The sequence below is a fragment of the Corvus kubaryi genome, unplaced genomic scaffold (assembly GCF_017639235.1).
Source record: "Corvus kubaryi isolate FWS band 111438036 unplaced genomic scaffold, C.kubaryi_AGA036_p1.0 37266, whole genome shotgun sequence".
In the NCBI taxonomy this organism is placed as follows: domain Eukaryota; kingdom Metazoa; phylum Chordata; class Aves; order Passeriformes; family Corvidae; genus Corvus; species Corvus kubaryi.
This window is the reverse complement of record NW_024581081.1, coordinates 7,657,865-7,674,872: the sequence shown is the minus strand read 5'-3', so window position 1 is coordinate 7,674,872 and position 17,008 is coordinate 7,657,865.

Sequence of the window (17,008 nt, the reverse complement as noted above, 5' to 3'; positions counted from 1 at the left end):
GAACCTGGATGTCAAATATATAGATAAGGATGATCTATACTGAAGCAGAATAAAGGGCATATTTATCTTACTGTGAATTAAGGGTCCATTCTTTGTGGAATTCTGCTGTTACTTTACTGTATTTTAACAAATCTAAGAGCAAAATTAGATCTCTGCTACTGAAGAGAGGAGTTTGCAAGGCATATGCAGCTTGTTTCACTCAGTTGTGCTCCTTTGCCAGAAACTTGTCTCTTCTCTCCCAAAAATGGTGCTGTAATGTTTTGTGTGCTACAGAAACCTACAGCACATGCCACAAAGGTCATCTGTCCTCCTTCTCATTTAAAGGCTGTCAGGGTAGAGTGTCTATTAACATTGTAAGTTTTAACTTGCAGAGTGAGAACCTGAATAAATTGTAAAGAACTCCCATTGCCTTTCACAAAGAGATGAACATTCCTTTTGTGCTTTACGTAACTGCAGCATGCATTGGAAACAAGGTTACATCTATTTCAGTCTTTATGACCGAGGCAATGCAGGCAGCACTAACTGCAGGCAGGTTTCCAAGCAGAGAAAAGAGTTGGGGCCTGCAACATTTTGGGAAAGACAGCATTTGGGAATGAAGGAGCCCCAGGACCTACACTTGCCAGGAGCCACACGTTCACACAGATGCCCGGTACGCCTTGTAGGTTGATTGGCACTGTCACCCGCTGAAAAGGAAGCATCTCCTGCTGGCTTCCTACCAGCATGCAGAGTCTCTAATTTAGGAAAGCAGAGTACAGTCTTGCATGCCAGTCCTGAAAAGCTACCAACCCTGATGTGGAAACAAGGACAGGCAAATCTGTAAATCTCTAGCCAAGAATAAAAGCACACTCGCTTCTGAATGGAAACAATTTCAGCACATGGTGAGATGAAGGGACTTTGCTAAGCCTGGAGGAAACTCAGGGAGATCTGCTTGCAGCTAGAAGGGGTGAGGAGATGGAGCCAGGCTCTTCCCAGAGTTGCACAGTGACAGGCATGCAGTGGCATCAGTCACACACTGCAATGAGAAACACCAGCTTGATACAGGGACAGAAATATCACAGCCAGGGGGATGCGGCATGGGGACACATTGTCCAGGGAAGGTGAAGGGTCTCCATCCTTGGAGACCAGTAAAGCTTGCTTGACTGGACAAGGCTCTGAGCAACATGCTATCCTTTTGAAGGTGTCCCTGCAGGGACTGGAATGCTGCATGAGACAAGCTCCATACCTCAATTTTTCTTTGATTCCAAGTTGCTACTTATGTTATTTTTAAGTAAAGTGACTGTGGAAAGTCACCTTGCTCTGTTTCTCTCTGCTTCCTTACTTCCACATTGGAAATAGTATTTTACTTCCATGAAGCTTATGTCCTTCATTTTTATTGAGTTTTTTTAGTTCCAGGCTATGCTTGAAGGTGTATGACTCATAAAGAAAATGCCAATCTTTAGGAAGGCAAATACTGAAAAAAATGGCAGGCCAGTAGTTCAAATACCCTGACACTACTGTAACACTTTAAAAAAATGATAGGGATTGAAATTTTAAAGCGTATTTGTCAATTTTCCCCCTTTTAGGTCTCCAGATAAGCACCATTAAGTGGAGCAAAAATAGTGCCATCTGGTTATTCTCAGTCATGTCCACATGCACATTTGCTTGAAATGATGTAGAATTGGTCCAGTCTTAACTTACACAGAGCTTGTGGGCATTTGCAATGTGAGGCTGAATTTAAACAACAGCTGCAGGTGGAAGGCTGCATAGGACAGGATGTTCTGGTTACAGATATTGAGAGACAGTTCAATTTCCTAAAACATCAGTGATGTAAAAAAAGACTTCTCCTATGTAGCCACAACCTCATCCTTTCCCCTTAGACACTTCACCCTTAGAAAAAGCAAAGCTTTTTCCAGTAGTAATGCTGGAAATATTTCATTGGCCTTCTTGCAGGGGAAGTTTTCTCAATGTATGGATACATGAGTATGGTCAGATAATGAATGAGCCAATTGGCTGAACATCTGTAGGTGCTCTATAATGACAACAGTTAAGCTATTCTCGAGTCATTACCATATTACATTAACTTACCACAATACTATTAATTAGAATTCATGTTCTAGAAAGGAAACAGAGCAGCAATTACATTGGTATTTAATGACATGTAAAAGTAAAATATAAAAATGGTAAATTTCCTCATGTAATTAATTTAAGGCTGGAAGATGGTGGGTCAGACTGCTCCCCAGTGTAACTCCAGCCCCTTCTGTACTTTAGCAACATGAAGGATTATGATACTTGTTATGTTTTGTCTTGAAAAAATATTATTTGCATCTAAATAAAAAGCTCTTCTAAACAGCTCTTCAACAGGTGTGCCAAAAGCTGGGTATCAGGCAAAGTTCAGTTGTTCTCAGAAGTCTGAAATTTGATATGATTTTGGGAAAAAATAACCTTTGAGTAAGGTTTGTGACTAAAGCTGTCAGTCGACCTCAGCAATGTACATTTTACAGACAAGGTTTAGCAGTGATTGCTTTATTGAATAACATTTAAAGGCTTTCTCTTTACTTGTTTTCTAGCCCACCACACCTTGACAGAAGTAAATATAAGTGGTTTTGAGTTATTATTTGATACTGGAATTCTCAAATTCTGTGTCACAGTGATTTCTTCAAGGTACGTCCTTGGAAAATGAGACAGATGTGTCCTGCCTAGCTCTCTGAGGGATTATAACATCAGGGCCTGTCTGTCCTGGGGTGCAGAAGCCTTTGCAGCTGTGTGAGTTCCATGGAGCAATGGAGTTCTCTCTCCTTGTGTGCTCAGCACAGACCTGCTTGGAGCCCTGAAACAGAACTGTTCGGGTAAGCCCAACCAGTTCAGTCAGGAACCCCTGAAACAGCTCTTGCTCATTATTTTGGGCTCCCTTACAAGTGGGTACTCTGGATACCATCCAGTCATGAATCACAGCATTGTGAAACAAAGTAAAGAGAATAAGCTGGAGCAACTGGAACACTTGTGGGTTGCTATCTGTAACAGCAATAGAAACTGGGCTAGACAGCTCCTATCCATGAGCTATCATCCAGTATAGGCTGAGTCCACAGAGCACCACAGGTGCTGCTTTTGGCCTGAGGGAGCTCTGAGCCACAGCTTCTTCCAGCTCTCCTTGATGATGACTGTTACAAAAGGGATAGTTGTGATGCACATTATACTTCTGTAATGTCCATAGATCCTGGCTGCTTGTCCACACATTTTCTACTGCATGTTTTTCATGGAAAATGCAGAACCATGGCCCTGGGCATTTGCAAAAAATTATCTGGGTGAGAAGCTACTATACTTACCCAGGGATCTTCCATAACAATGCCTATTTTCAGACTGATTTTCTTCCCCTGGTGAGAGAGAAGAAACTGTGGGATTTTAATGATTCATTTTATTGAGGGACCTGAATGTTTATTGTTGTTTTAACTATAAAAACGTACAGAGGCTGGAATCTATCCAGAGAAAAGAAGGCGATTTCTTTTATTTCCTTACACTGCATGGGGCAGTTGCAGGCGAATATTTCCATCCTTATTACAATAAGAATTTTCCTGAGCAACAGTGGGGCACTGAAGTCTGCAAACTTGAAGAAAAACAGGATGACAGTCAAAAGTCAGAGATGAACGTTGTGGTGTCTTTTCTTACTTAATGTAAGTCCCTGGTTTTCTAATTTTCTATCTATGCAGTAATAGTCAAAGCCATTAAAAATACTATCTTAGCAACTCAGAACTTCAGGTTGTAGTCTCCTTTACATCTGTTTTTCTAAGGATTGATGCAAGGATTCGGAGTATTTATTTTTCATTGCAGTAAGTTATTGTATGTGTGTGTCATGTGCTTTATGTGCAACTACAGATATAACTGACATAGCCTGTATGAAATCCCAGGAAGGCAATTTCTGTTGAAATATTAAACATAGTTTAGCCTCAAGTGTTTTAAATCAGGCTTAATCCCTTTTACCTCTTAACCAGGCTATAGTACCCCATCGTTTTAAAAATAGTTTCATATACCTGAGCAGGGCAATGTAATCTTGACATGCTGCCCTAGTTGTCCTCCTAAACTTTTGAGGCAAGCTTTCAAGAGCAGAGATGGAAAAAAAGTCAGAAGGCCCATGACTCTCTTCTTGAATATATATAAAAAAGGACGATGTGGTGTTGCAAAAATGAATTAAAGGATTGTACGTAGAGGTTTGTGATACTTCAAACTAAGCCATTATAAACGTTCTGATTTGACCTTTTGCTTAATCTCTCTTGGAACTTTTCCTGTAGAATCTGTTGGAGCAGAGCTGTGAGACAAAAGTTCCTTGGTGAGGCTCTCATGTGGGGCTCAATTTCCAAAACAAATTGTGTTCTGTATTAGTATTATTTTAGTTGTTATTTCATAAAAATGGCAATGTGCTTGATCAACTTTTCCTTTTAGTATGGATGGTAGAGGCTCAAAAAATAAAATTGCTTATTGCATCTTGGGGGCTATTTGTCCAAAGCCCAATATATTTTGAAATGTGTATTAATAATTGAATCAGACCTGAATTTGTTCCTTGCAAATTTGGCACTAACTACTGTGTCCCTAATTACAGGAAGTTCCTTGTGTTACGGTGCAAAAGTTTACTGGGAAAAAGGTGTTTCAGGTTCCACCATTTGTTGTGTGGATTTTCACAGGATGCAGACAGAAATCCCAAAACTCTGCATAACACAATGGTCTCATGGTAAAATCTGCAGTGGATTCCTCATGGATGCACCTTGCCTTGGCAGGCTTGTAAATTCAGAAATATTTGGTGATGGATTCTCTGAAATCTTAATGTTATGTCCCAGGTGTCTGTCCACCTCAACAAAGCCATGCTTTTTCCTCTTACTTGCTGCTCCTGGTGATTAAACAGAGCCATCAATCCATGAGACACAAGTATGGGAAACAAAAAGCTTAAAATAATTTTTCCCTGCCACACAAGTGAGAATTTGGTGTAAGGATCTGAGCCCACACAGCATTATGGGTACTAATTTTAGACAGTCACCTTTTTGAAGCTTATCCTAACCTAATTAAGTCTCTGTTTTACCCTTAGGGTTGGCACTTTTAGTAGATGAGATAACAGCTGCATCTCTGTGAGAAGCCTTGTGAAGGGCAAAATATTTGTTAGCAGTTGCTATTTTCAGCCTTGCCAGAATAAACAAAGAACGAGGCACCTGCAGTCATTTCTTTTGAAAAGTCAGCACAATTTGTACGTGCTCTGGGGTCAGCAGAGGAAGGTGCAGGGAGGATGGGCAGGCTCACCCGTGAGGCTTCAGGAACATGCTTCTGGAGGGAGAGATGGGCTCTTCAGTTTGGAGACATATGGGACTCCTAGGTGATTAATAACTCTTGTAGCAAGGGTGAGGAATGCACAGAGGAACAGAGTGCTTTGAAATCATTAATGCATCTCAGGACAGCCCACTGTGAGATCCACACTGGCTATAAACAAGAGCTAGCACAAACAAACTGGAGGAGTTCAGTCAGAGGCGAAGAAGAAAACAAGAGATTTTATTTCTTACTCCTTTTTATAATTAACCACAACTAGTCTTTAGAACGTATCATTTTAGACCCTGATTGTCTAAACAATACATTCTCATCTTGAAAACAGTTAGGCATTGGGCTTAACATGCTTCAGAGGGTTACATAAACTAGATCCAGGATAACTCCTTACCAAAGAAAAACATTCCTGACTGTGTGGGAGAGCAGATGGCATTGATGTAAACTGTATTTGCAGGAAACCCCCCTGTGCCATGAAATGGCAAACGGCTATTGTCACTGCTGTTCCCTTGCTTGGGTTTGTGGGAAGCTATGGAAAAAAGAAGAGCTTGATAAAGTATGCCAAATGCTGTGGGGATGAAGCAGGGTGTTAATCTGCAGACAGATTATTCCAAGGGTCAGCACTGTTGTACATTTACAAGTGCCTGTGGCTGGTGTGCCACATCATACTCTATCCTGGGCAACGGGGGAGGAATTAAGGGGGATTTGTGTGCTGGCAAGGAAAGACCAGGAGTCAATGCAGCCACAGGTAGGTCTGGATGGGGAAGACGGACCTACAGCTACTCCCCATCACATGGCTGAGGGCATCTCATACTGGGAAGAGCTGTACGGATTGGGCTAAACATCTGAGACTCTTAAGCAATCTCATTTTGAAAGGTAGTAGGAAGACTATACCGACGCGTGGCTCTGAATTTTACACCAGCTGTTCCTTCTGTGGGAAGATCTATGTTGTACTGGATAAAGGTATGTGAAAGAAGAGTGTCATAGCCCTGGAGGCACTCACAGGTCTTAATGGCCCTTGTAAGTCTTACTTGGGATCACCCTGCCCATGATCCAGAGCCCCTTTTGAATCCTTGTTGTCAGTCCCTGCTCTAGTCATGTTGCAGCAGTGCTGGTCTCCATGACCCTGTTGAGGTAGGCCCATGTCCTAGCTTGTCCCTGTGGTGATAGTCAAAGTCCAGGGAAGAAGTCACTGCTTTGAGTGAAGGTAGAATGATGGGCCTGGAGTGGAGATTCAATGGATGTTTCTGTGGGTCTTAGGCTATTTACTTCTGTGTATTGCGAGAACTAGAGGAGACTAAACGGGACTGGAGTGGAGCTGATCTCTCCCAGCTACTTTGCTGGGTTGGGTTTGAAAAAAAGTTATTAGTGTCTGGTTTCTGCTGCTCTGCTCACCTCGAGACTAAATTCTTTATTAAACTTTTTTTTCTGTGATAGAATTTATGAATTAATAATTAAACCCTTGAGACTCAGTAACCATGAGAGACATTTGCCCAAGAAGTTTAATTCATCTCCCTGGCTTTGGTCCCTCATGGTCTAATGCCTTTCCCACAATAACCCTTCCGCCTTGATTTGTTGCAGTTACACAAGGGTTTGGATTATTTTTGAGCCTACTTTTGTATTATTACTATTGTTACCTGTAGTATTTTTATAGGAGGATGGGTATTTGAGGGTGGAGAATATGCAGACAAAAATGCAGTATTTGATTGTGTTGCCATGAGTGAAAAAGCTTACCAAAAGTCAGATTTTCTAGGTCAATAAATGAATATTTATTATTAAAAAATCTATTGTGAAGAGGAAGAAGTTCAGAAACAATACAAGTTATTCATCATTGTCCAGTTTTGAACTCACAGATATCGAAGGGAAAAATAAATATCTTTTTATAGAAGGGGACTAAAAGAGACTGGCAGAAACTATATATTCTGCCTATTTGTAGAACCAGTGCTAAACAAAGAAGATTTTAAAGGTCTAGTGATCTCTTTCTCCCTTCAGTTAGTTTTGCAATGTTTCACAGCCTTTCATAACTTCATAGTAGGTTGGGGCATTGTGCGAAGGTAGGGATGAAGGTGCCTGATCACTGAGCTTTCACGTTGCCAGCAGCTGTTCCAAAACCAGAGCTCTTCCAGCATGCTGTCAGTAACTCCATCTCTTCATTTGCTCAGCTCATCCATATAAATGAGCTCATCTTGCTTTCAAGAGAGCATGTTCAGCTGAGCTTGTGGAGGAGCAACTTTCCCTTTGGCTTGTACCTCATGGCCAATGCCAGTGGTAGGAACTTAGGAAAAGAATCAGTCATTTAGAAAAATAACATTAACTGAGTGCCCAATGCTTTTGGCACCCAAGAGATGGACAGAGTACCATTCTTGATCAGGCTAGAGAGCAGAAAAGGATGCTATTCACAGGCTTCCAACCTATCTTTATGTTAATCCAGCATTCATCTAAGGCCCAAAGTTCACCACAGTAGCGCTGGAAATAAAGACTGACTAACGGTTTGTGTTGATTGCCGAGAACAATTACTATAATTTAAAGGAACCTAATTTAAACTTACAATCCTTCTTAGTTGATCTGGTGTATCTTAACCATCAGGTCAGCCTTAAAGTATCTCCAGTGTTTCAAATCTAGTTAGCCTGATCTAATTTCTTTTCCAAAATTGGAACTAAAGTGTGTGCTGTGAATTATCCCTTTGCTTTTGCCATCTCTCTTTTGGTAGAAGGGCTGTGTTTCCACCACAGGTCCTTGGACAATAAAGTCAGAAGGATCTGAGAGAATCCCATATGTGCTTTCCCACAGGATAAAAGGAAGGAGCAAGGGTGTCTGGGGTGCAGCTGGCTGAAATGATTACTTTAGCACTGCAGGGATCATCAGTATGTTGTCAAGGTTGCATCATTGGGCCAATGCATCCAGCAAAGGCTGCAAGTACACTGAGGAAGGGCTATTGTACATATGACCTTTTCTTAAGAGTTTTTACTGGACCTTTAGTTACACCCAGTACAGCCTACTTTGTAAGGTCTTAGATAAAACAGCTTTTAAAACTCAGTGTATAATTATTTAAGTAAGTGGCTAGTTCCCAGTGGAAAGGTCTTTTCAGCTTATCTTTGAAAGACAGGCTTTATTGTGCTCAGGCTCTGTGATAACTTCTCCAGTTTGTCCTCTGCTGAAGGTAAATGTGTTCCATAATTTACAGCTTCTTACTCTTGAATTTGTATGCTCTGAGGGCTAACACCTTTAAATGTGGTGCATCCAAAGGAAATTAATCTAAGAATAGCTGACTTGAAAAATATGCTTATTAAATGCATTAGTGAGATGTCAGAGTCTCCATATTGTTGTCAATCTGCATCTACCCACCTCCTTGCTTGCACGAAGTAATTCCAGGACTTGCTCCTGGAATTCAATGCTACTTCTGTTGTTAAATCTGATAGGTTCCAGCTAAGAGTTGACATCAAATGAGTGTATCTCCATGCTGTAAAAGCAGGCAACTCGTCTTTTTTTGCCTAAGGGAGAGTAACACAGAAGGCAAAGCTCTTGTTTTTGCCAAGAAGCCTCCAGTCCAAGTGCTTGAGAAGTCTGACTTAGTAAAGAATTTTTTTATCTTTTGTTAACAAGTTAAAACTTCACTTTTTCTATAGTAGATTCAAGCCTGAATAATGTAATAGGAACTGTATTATAAGCTTTATATCCATGCTTAAAGCAATAGTTACTGGAATCCCAAACCATCTGAGCAAATATGCTTCAGATTTTGCTCATTGTATTTTATACTTTTGAGACCAGAAACCAAGTTTAGAGTCAAAAGTTAATTTCTTATGATGGGCTATAGAAAAAAGAGCATATCACACAAATGTATTCTGTGCTAACCCAGTCACTGTGGAATAGCTTTCTGTAGAGAAAGTATTAAGAAAAAATGTAAGAAGCTCTTTGTATCAGATCTAATGATTATGCAGGAACAGTGAAATCAAACTGAATCACAAAATGCAAAATACATTTATGGGTGGTGCTTTTTCCCTTGTGGAATAGGAATGGGCTGATAACGTTGTGGGGCAAATTTAAAGTTAAAAATTGCAGTTCCTACTCCAGTCATTACATGTTTAAGTGTGTATTTAAAGGATACATTTTGGATGGTTAAAGCAAAATTAGTTCTAAATATAGAGGTTAAGTACCTATTTGATAGATATTTTTAAAAATTCACCATGAATACAATACAGAATGATTTATTAAGCCCACTAAAGCTGGAGTCATGCATAAGCAATGAAGGAAGGCATGCTCTAGCTTTGCAAATTCTGCTGCTGGTTTTAAAGTTCATAACTTTTAAAGCTCTCTTCCTTTATTGAAATGCAAATGTCAGTCCATCTGTTGTATGCCATATGCTTTTCTTAACAATATTATTGTTTGAATGTTGGTTTATTTTTAAAAAAATCTTTAAATACTCTCTTCTTGTGCTTTGAAGACTCTTGTTTTAGTTTTTATAGATTCTACCAGTGTTTGCTGAGACATTAAACCTAACTTTTGACTTTGATCAAGCTGTCATTCAGCTTTATTCATACTGGTGCTCAATATACAGTAGTGTTTCAGACAACAATAAATTGAAAATCTTCTCCTGAAGAATTATTTTCTAGGCATGAAGGTGCCAACTGAATTGTCAAAATGAATGAATGGAAAACTCAAAAGTTTTGCAAAGCTATCTGTCTTTTGCATGAAGTGTGTGACAGTGAAGTCTTGAATCCAGTTTTAAAAGTTAAAGAAGGATGTTGCAGCTTTTTATTTGGGGAAAATATAATCTGTGTCCAGCTGTGAAAGACCATGTCAGTTTTGAAAAGAGAATGCTTAAATGTTGCTAAGAAGGTAAATGTAATAAAGAGATACACAAATGAAAGTAAGTAGTAGGGGGAGGTTCAATTCAATGATTTAACTGAACTGGTTCTACTTGGTTGAATGAAGAGCAGTTTTGGAGGTCTCAGATACAAAAAGAATAAAGACTGGAGACAGTGGGATCTGTAAGAGTGAACGTTTTAGTTTCACTTTCTGCTTTATTTTCGAAGTTCATGAGAAGAGCTGCAATATCTGCCCTTCCAGCTACATTCAAGGCTCTCTAGCACAAAACCTGGGATTGGGGGGCCCTGTCCTTTGGAGAGAAAAGATAACTTTGAGATTATGCTCTTCCCTAGGGAAAACTGGTTTATACCAATCTCTCCTAGATTGTGGACTGGAATCTGCCATAATGTGAAGAGGAAAATGCAGTTCTTGAATGGGAAAAAAGTGAGGTATGCTGCTCTACACAGGCATGCACTAAGATCTGTGGGCAAGGCTTGTAGGGATTTGGCTCCTTTTCCCTGCCCTTTCTATATGAACCATTGGATGCCTAGCCTGACCTTTTGATGTGAGCAGAGAGCAAGCAGCTACTTCCAGGCTAAACCAAAAATACAGCATTGAGATGGCACTGAGGGATTGGGTAGATACATGCTCTGAGCTTGTCCCAAATTCTCAGTAAGGTGCTTTATGCTACTTTGGGAAACCTTTTCTGTTTCCAGTCTGATCTCCAAGGCTACATGTATAATAGTAAATACAGCAGGCTGTATTTACTCTACCTTCCAACCTGTCATCAAATAGAAGATCATTTAAACATCTTCACATTCTTTTTCTTCTAGACAGGGACAGTCTTACGTGGTCTGTTTCCTGGCAGCTGGCCCAGTCCATGCTGTCCCCCAGCCCAAGCCTGCACATGTGGACAGGGCTGCTGGGTGCAACTAAAGCCCAGCTGGTGCGCTGCAGGCTGTTAAACAGCATGGCTGTGCATGTACCAGGGCACAGGGCTGTGCCCTGGGCCTGCTTAGTTTATTATTTTTGACGTAGCCCAAGTACTATGTCCCCATAACCATTTGAATTCCTTTCTGATGTGAGCTCCTCTGTTGCCAGCAAGAGCTGGTGTTTGATGCTCTTCCTGATTACACATGGAAGGAAACTTCTTCCTAAACATTGATGGTAAGAAATATGTACCGTAAGTCACTTCCAGCATACATAGAAATGCATTTTCTTTTAGTGAAAATGCAACTTCTACTCTGACTCATGTAAATATTTACCTCTCTTTAGAGCTTCTTGAACTGCATGTCTTGTTAGTGTAGTTTGATAGCAGTTAAGTTATCCTTCTCATGCAAAATTGTTCAGGCATTTGAAGGGTCTGATCATACTGCTATGGTTTCATGTTATCATTAAGTTTTTGTGTGTTCTGGTGTGGAGGGGTTTTCAGCCACTGGGAGCTGGCAGAAGGGGGTTTTACCCCTTGTGTGCCGACACAAAGAAGCCCGGAGGTCAGCGCTGAAACCCCTCTGGAAGGCAGCACTCAGTGCCCATCACACAATGAAAACGGGGTTAGAGCTCCTCACCCAAAGGGGCTGCATCCTTCTGTTGCTGTTAAGCAGGCACACAGGCGAAGGCAAAGAAGTAAAGAGAGGGGACTCTCTGTATGTGTTCCACGCAGGTTTATTCCTGTGAAAAGACAGGGACGAAGAGGCCAATTGGTGGGAGGGTCCAGGGATCTTATACTGGGTACAGAATAGGTGGGGAAAGGGATTTCAGCCAATGGGATAGAGACAAGCAGGTGGGATTGACGGGGAACCAATGGGAACAACACATAGGAGGGACTCAAGGAAGGATCCAATGGGGCGTTGAGGAACAAAGAACTTTCTAGAACTAATACATATTACAGAAGGAAAATGACTATACATAACTTCATACATAAAATAAGGAGACAAAATATTAACCAGTCAGGGGAAAACATGCAAAAGGCAAAACAAGGGAATCATGGGTTCTCACCATGACTGAAAGTTACATGCTAAACTGGGGTTGCTAACCACCACAGGTGGTTGTCTGAGTTCTCCTCAGGAGAAAGAGTAGCTGCAGCCACGTGCACCGCTACACTGGTGGGCCTAACTTAACAATGACTGAAGATGAGTAAGGGACCTAAAGGATTTCTTTAGTCTCACTTAAAGGGTTTTTTTTTCCCATTCAACTGCACTTTGTTCTACTAGAGTTTTGGTTGTTTATAGACATAAGCCACCAAAGTATGTTTTGTTCCATTATTCATAATTTGTTTTTCTGGATAGAATGTCCTTACTACCAATTACTTGCATGTTGCCTGACTGGTTTCATTTTGAAATTGGCGAGGGGAAATCCTGTAACAAATAATCACATAAACATTGTATTAGTGCTTGAAAGTTGACAAGGAAAGGAATAATGGCCAGCATGGACTTGTCAAGAGGAAATTATATCAGACTAATCTATTTTTTTCTATGACCATATAGACAGGCTGTTTTGATGGGGAGAATCAATAGATGTCACAAGTCCTGACATTAGAATGCTCTCACATTCCTGCAGATAAGCTGGGGAAACATGCTCTGGATGTGAAATTTCTCATGTGACTGGTTTTGTGTTCTCAGTCTATAGTTCTCCATGGGTCACTGATCAAATGGTGGTAAGCAGTAGTGAGGCATTTTAAGGGTCTGTTATGACTCTGGGCATACTGGAGCTTTTCATTAGAAACTAATTGATAGGAGAGGGAGCATGGGTATTATACTTGCAGATAATACTAAACAGGGAGAGACTGAAAGGTGTGAGAGTTCCTATGAGGTCCTAGAGAAACTTGCACTGGAGTAACAGTGTATAGGTTAGGGTGCTGTATTCCAAGAAAGATGTGTATGGCTCTTATTGGAAAGCAACAAGAACGACCACTGGCCTGTGAGGGAAGGCTGAAAGAGCTGTCATTGCTTGGTCCAGAGGAAAAAAAAAAGAGGAAAGACAAGTCTTAAGTATACACAAAGCTCTCCTAAGAGAAAGGGAAAAAATTGCTTTCTTTGTCTGTGGCATATAAGAGGGAAAATAATGGACTTAAATTGTATCAGAGGACACCGAGGTTTGACACTGGGAAAACCTTTTAACATTCAGGATAATTAAGCACCAGAATGTCCTGCCTCGGGAAGATGCATAATCCCTCTTACTGACTTTTTTTTTTATTTTTTTTCCCCGTAAAAACAAGCTAGACAAAAATCTGTCAGGACTGATATAGTTACAAGTTGATTTTTGCCTTAGGGGAAGGGAATGGGTTAGATGAATTCTTGATTTCTTCAAGCACTATTGCCTGTAGTTCTGTATGTCACTGCTGAATTCAGCACTTCCCTATTCACATCTAAAAGCTAGCTGAACATATAGGGAGCCTGAGTTTTCACTCAGACCTTTCCTCTGTGCTTTCCTCTAATCCATAAAATGAAGCTCAGAAGGGGTAGATCTAATTATGTTTTAGTTTAGAGGCACAAGTATTAGGGAGGCAAGAGATAAAGAATCTCGGGTGAGAAGTGCCTTGCTTTCCTAGTGACGTCCTGCCAAGTGTACTGAGTTCAGTGTTGTTATGCTCCCAAATGGCCCATCTATGATTGCCTTAGCACAAAGTATCGCCATCTGAGAGGAGTTCACATGCAGAATTTGTTGAATTAAAATTTAAGGCAATAAATGAGGGCTTAAAATGTATTGGCAACATTACCAGTAGCAAGATTGCCAGCATATTGGTGACTATGATGGATTGACTACTGGGGAATTCATTAAATTTACAAGAGTCTCCTCAAATGAATCCACTGGCTAAAATACTAATTGCTGCCCTTGGGAGCACTTTGGCCATTTAGTTTCCAAGCAGAGTGTACTCTGAGAAAAGGATTATGCTACTGATGTTTGCTTGAATTTAGGAGCAGAGTCAATTTATGTTAGCATTTTTCAACATTGACAATAGTTTCTGTTTGTACAAAGCTTGCTGCCCTACTAAACATAGAGCCTAAAAGAAATAATTTTAGAGTGAAAAATACATTATTTAACACAAAATGCTCCAAAAGCATAAATATAAACAATAACCAACGTTATATTTGTGCAATGAAGCTTAATCTAAAGGCTGTGATTGTTTGGTTGCACAGAGGATGGCAGTGATTTCTGTCTGCGCAGTCACTTTTGCTAAAAGAGAATTGCTGAAGCTTTAAAAATGAATGTAGAGAAATCCTCTGCTTCTTAAGCTGATGGACACTTCAAGGTTAATGTTGCAAAGTCAAGTGTATCTGCATATTTGTGAAAGTGCACTGGAGAAATTCTCCAAAGATTGAAATTGTAACTCTCTTCAGCAATGTGGATCTGTGGAATTTTCTTGGATTAACCCAAAGTGGAAAGGTCACAATCTGGATTTAATTTTCTTATTTGCAAATTCTGATTCTGGTTTAGACAACTGGAGAAGGTATAAGCAGAACAGACCTTCTCCAGGTGCTTGTGATTGAATCGCAAATTGGTTTATTGACTGCAAAATTGGGATCTTTAATAACTTTCATGGGTCAGTACCTGCAGAGTCAATCCCTTCAGTGGAACTAGAATTAGAACTCAACTGTAATATAGAAAAGATGAACCATTTTTGGATGAGGTGACATTTTTTTGATAGACCCTTAGTGTTATATACTAAATGTTAAAGATAGCAGTAATAAGTTACCAATGGCTGAGAGAGCACAGGAAATCTAGGGCTTGTTCATTTGGTGCTGATGGGCTGCTATTCTGGGACCCTGAAGACCCACACGTGAATGAATCACTGTCTGATAGTAAGGTGAGTGCTGGGGCAGGAGTTTTCTTACACTTTTGATCTTTCTTTCACAGCTCCAGGTAAACCCAAATGCAGGTGCAGTGGTAGCTGGAATAGTCTTATTGTTACAAATACAGTCTTTCCTTTGGGCTTTTGTTTTGCACAAGATGCAATCCTGGCATGCCAAACCTGGAGAATCAGTGACTCATCTATTGTATTGCCCTGTCCTCAGTAAATTGCAGTGTGATTCCCAATTTACCTGCCATATGGTCAGTTCTTAAAATTCCAACTGCACAAGCAATTTATGCCCAAGAAGATAGGGAAGGAGCACAATACTTATGAAGTATGTAATCAAGCAGTGTGATCCAACCCATTAACTGTGTGACATCCTTCTCTTTATCTGGACAGTTTACTGGCTCTGAGGTTTCAAGTGGGAGCTGTCACTTACACTTTCTGATAATAAAACTTAATTAAAATTTCATTCCGGTACCAGCAAGTGCCAGGTCACCAGATGGTTCCTAATAGTAACGTCCACATATTTGGTGCTGGATTGCAGCAGGCGATGTTTGTGCTAATGTTACTGGGACAATTGCTACGTGTACTTTGGAAATGTTTGATATGCATACCTTAGTGTTTAAATAATGTAAAAAGAATTGCTTCAGTATTAATCCACGTAAAGTAATAAATTCCCACAAGACCTAAACAGCTTTTTAACTTCAATAAACTAGTGAGTCCTCATTAAAAAATCGGAATTTGGGAGATTGTAAAAACTGTAATCCAATCAGGGAGGTAATTCAAGTCACACTGTCTTGTCACATCAGTATGTGCAATATAAGTAACACTTGTTCTGAGGCAAATGCTTTCCACAGTATGGGATAGGATACCCAAACTAGGAATTTAGAGTAGATGTTAACAGGAGAAACAAATGCAAGAAATCTCCTGAGTATAGCAGGTTTATGAGAAGCAAGAAAGAATACACACGGAGAGGATGTGCATCAACACACTTCATACTTCTGGAACTCTTGCTTAGGACCTTTTGGGCCCAGAAATACACTTACTGTGCTGGGCTTAGAAGTGTGTGTCATGAGCTCCAGGCCTATCCTTGGCAGAAAGGGAGGATGATCACTAAAGCTGGGTAAAATTGCCGGCATGGATTGGACCCTGCTTGCCTGCCTGCCTGTGTCCTTGGAGTTCTTTTCCCTTTTGGTCATGCACATGAAGTGCCTTTTTCTTGTCAGTTGGCCTTTTTCTTGTAGCTGATTCTGTGACTGTATGAGGGATAATGAAGGAGCAGAAGATAAAGTGGTTGCAGAAGATTCTTGTAAGAGCAGACTTGAATTTGAAGTGCCTCTGAGTAAATGGCAAGAGGGAGCTGTCATGCAGAAATGGACACAATTATTTAGGTCTCTTCAGGAGTAACAAGCATGGTACTGACAGAACCAGCTGCCTTCTTAGACATAGGAACTAAAGACAATCACAAAGACAGCTTTTGGAAAACAGAGTGTAATAATAGATGATGTGGTGATTGATGGATTTCCTTACCACTCCCTTGAGTGGGGACAGGAGGTTTCCTAGCTGATGCATGTGCTTCAAGACACAGTTTTGCACTTAACTTCTAGATGTACCTGAAACTCTTGCTGATGTTCCCTAATGCTGTCAGGAAAATAATGAAAAAAGAACAAGGAATCCCAGTCACCACTGGTGACTTTCCAGCAATTTCTAAACTTTGAGTGGCAGGGCTTTCCTCTTTGCTTCTTTGGTTGTTTTTGCTTTATTTTGTTGTCTTTAATTGGGGTATCAAAGGATGTGTGGTGATATGTGTGTTTCTGTGTGTACTGCTTGTTTTTATCCAGAACAAATCTCAAACTGAAAAGAAAGAAAAGATCAGCAAATTGTGGTGTGTTGTGCAGGAATAGTCAAAATGTCATTTCTGATATATTAGCAATTTTTATTCAGATTGTCTTAAAAGACAAATTCTTCCTTGTACAATCAGGAAGGTAATTGAGAGACCAGTTGAGATGCTTAAGTTAGCCAGGGGAGAAGCAAATGAAATTAGGTTCCATCCAAGAGGGACTCATCCCTAAAACTTACTCCCTCCTTCCTTTTATTGTCTGTCTTCATTTTAATGTCCAATGAGTCAAAATG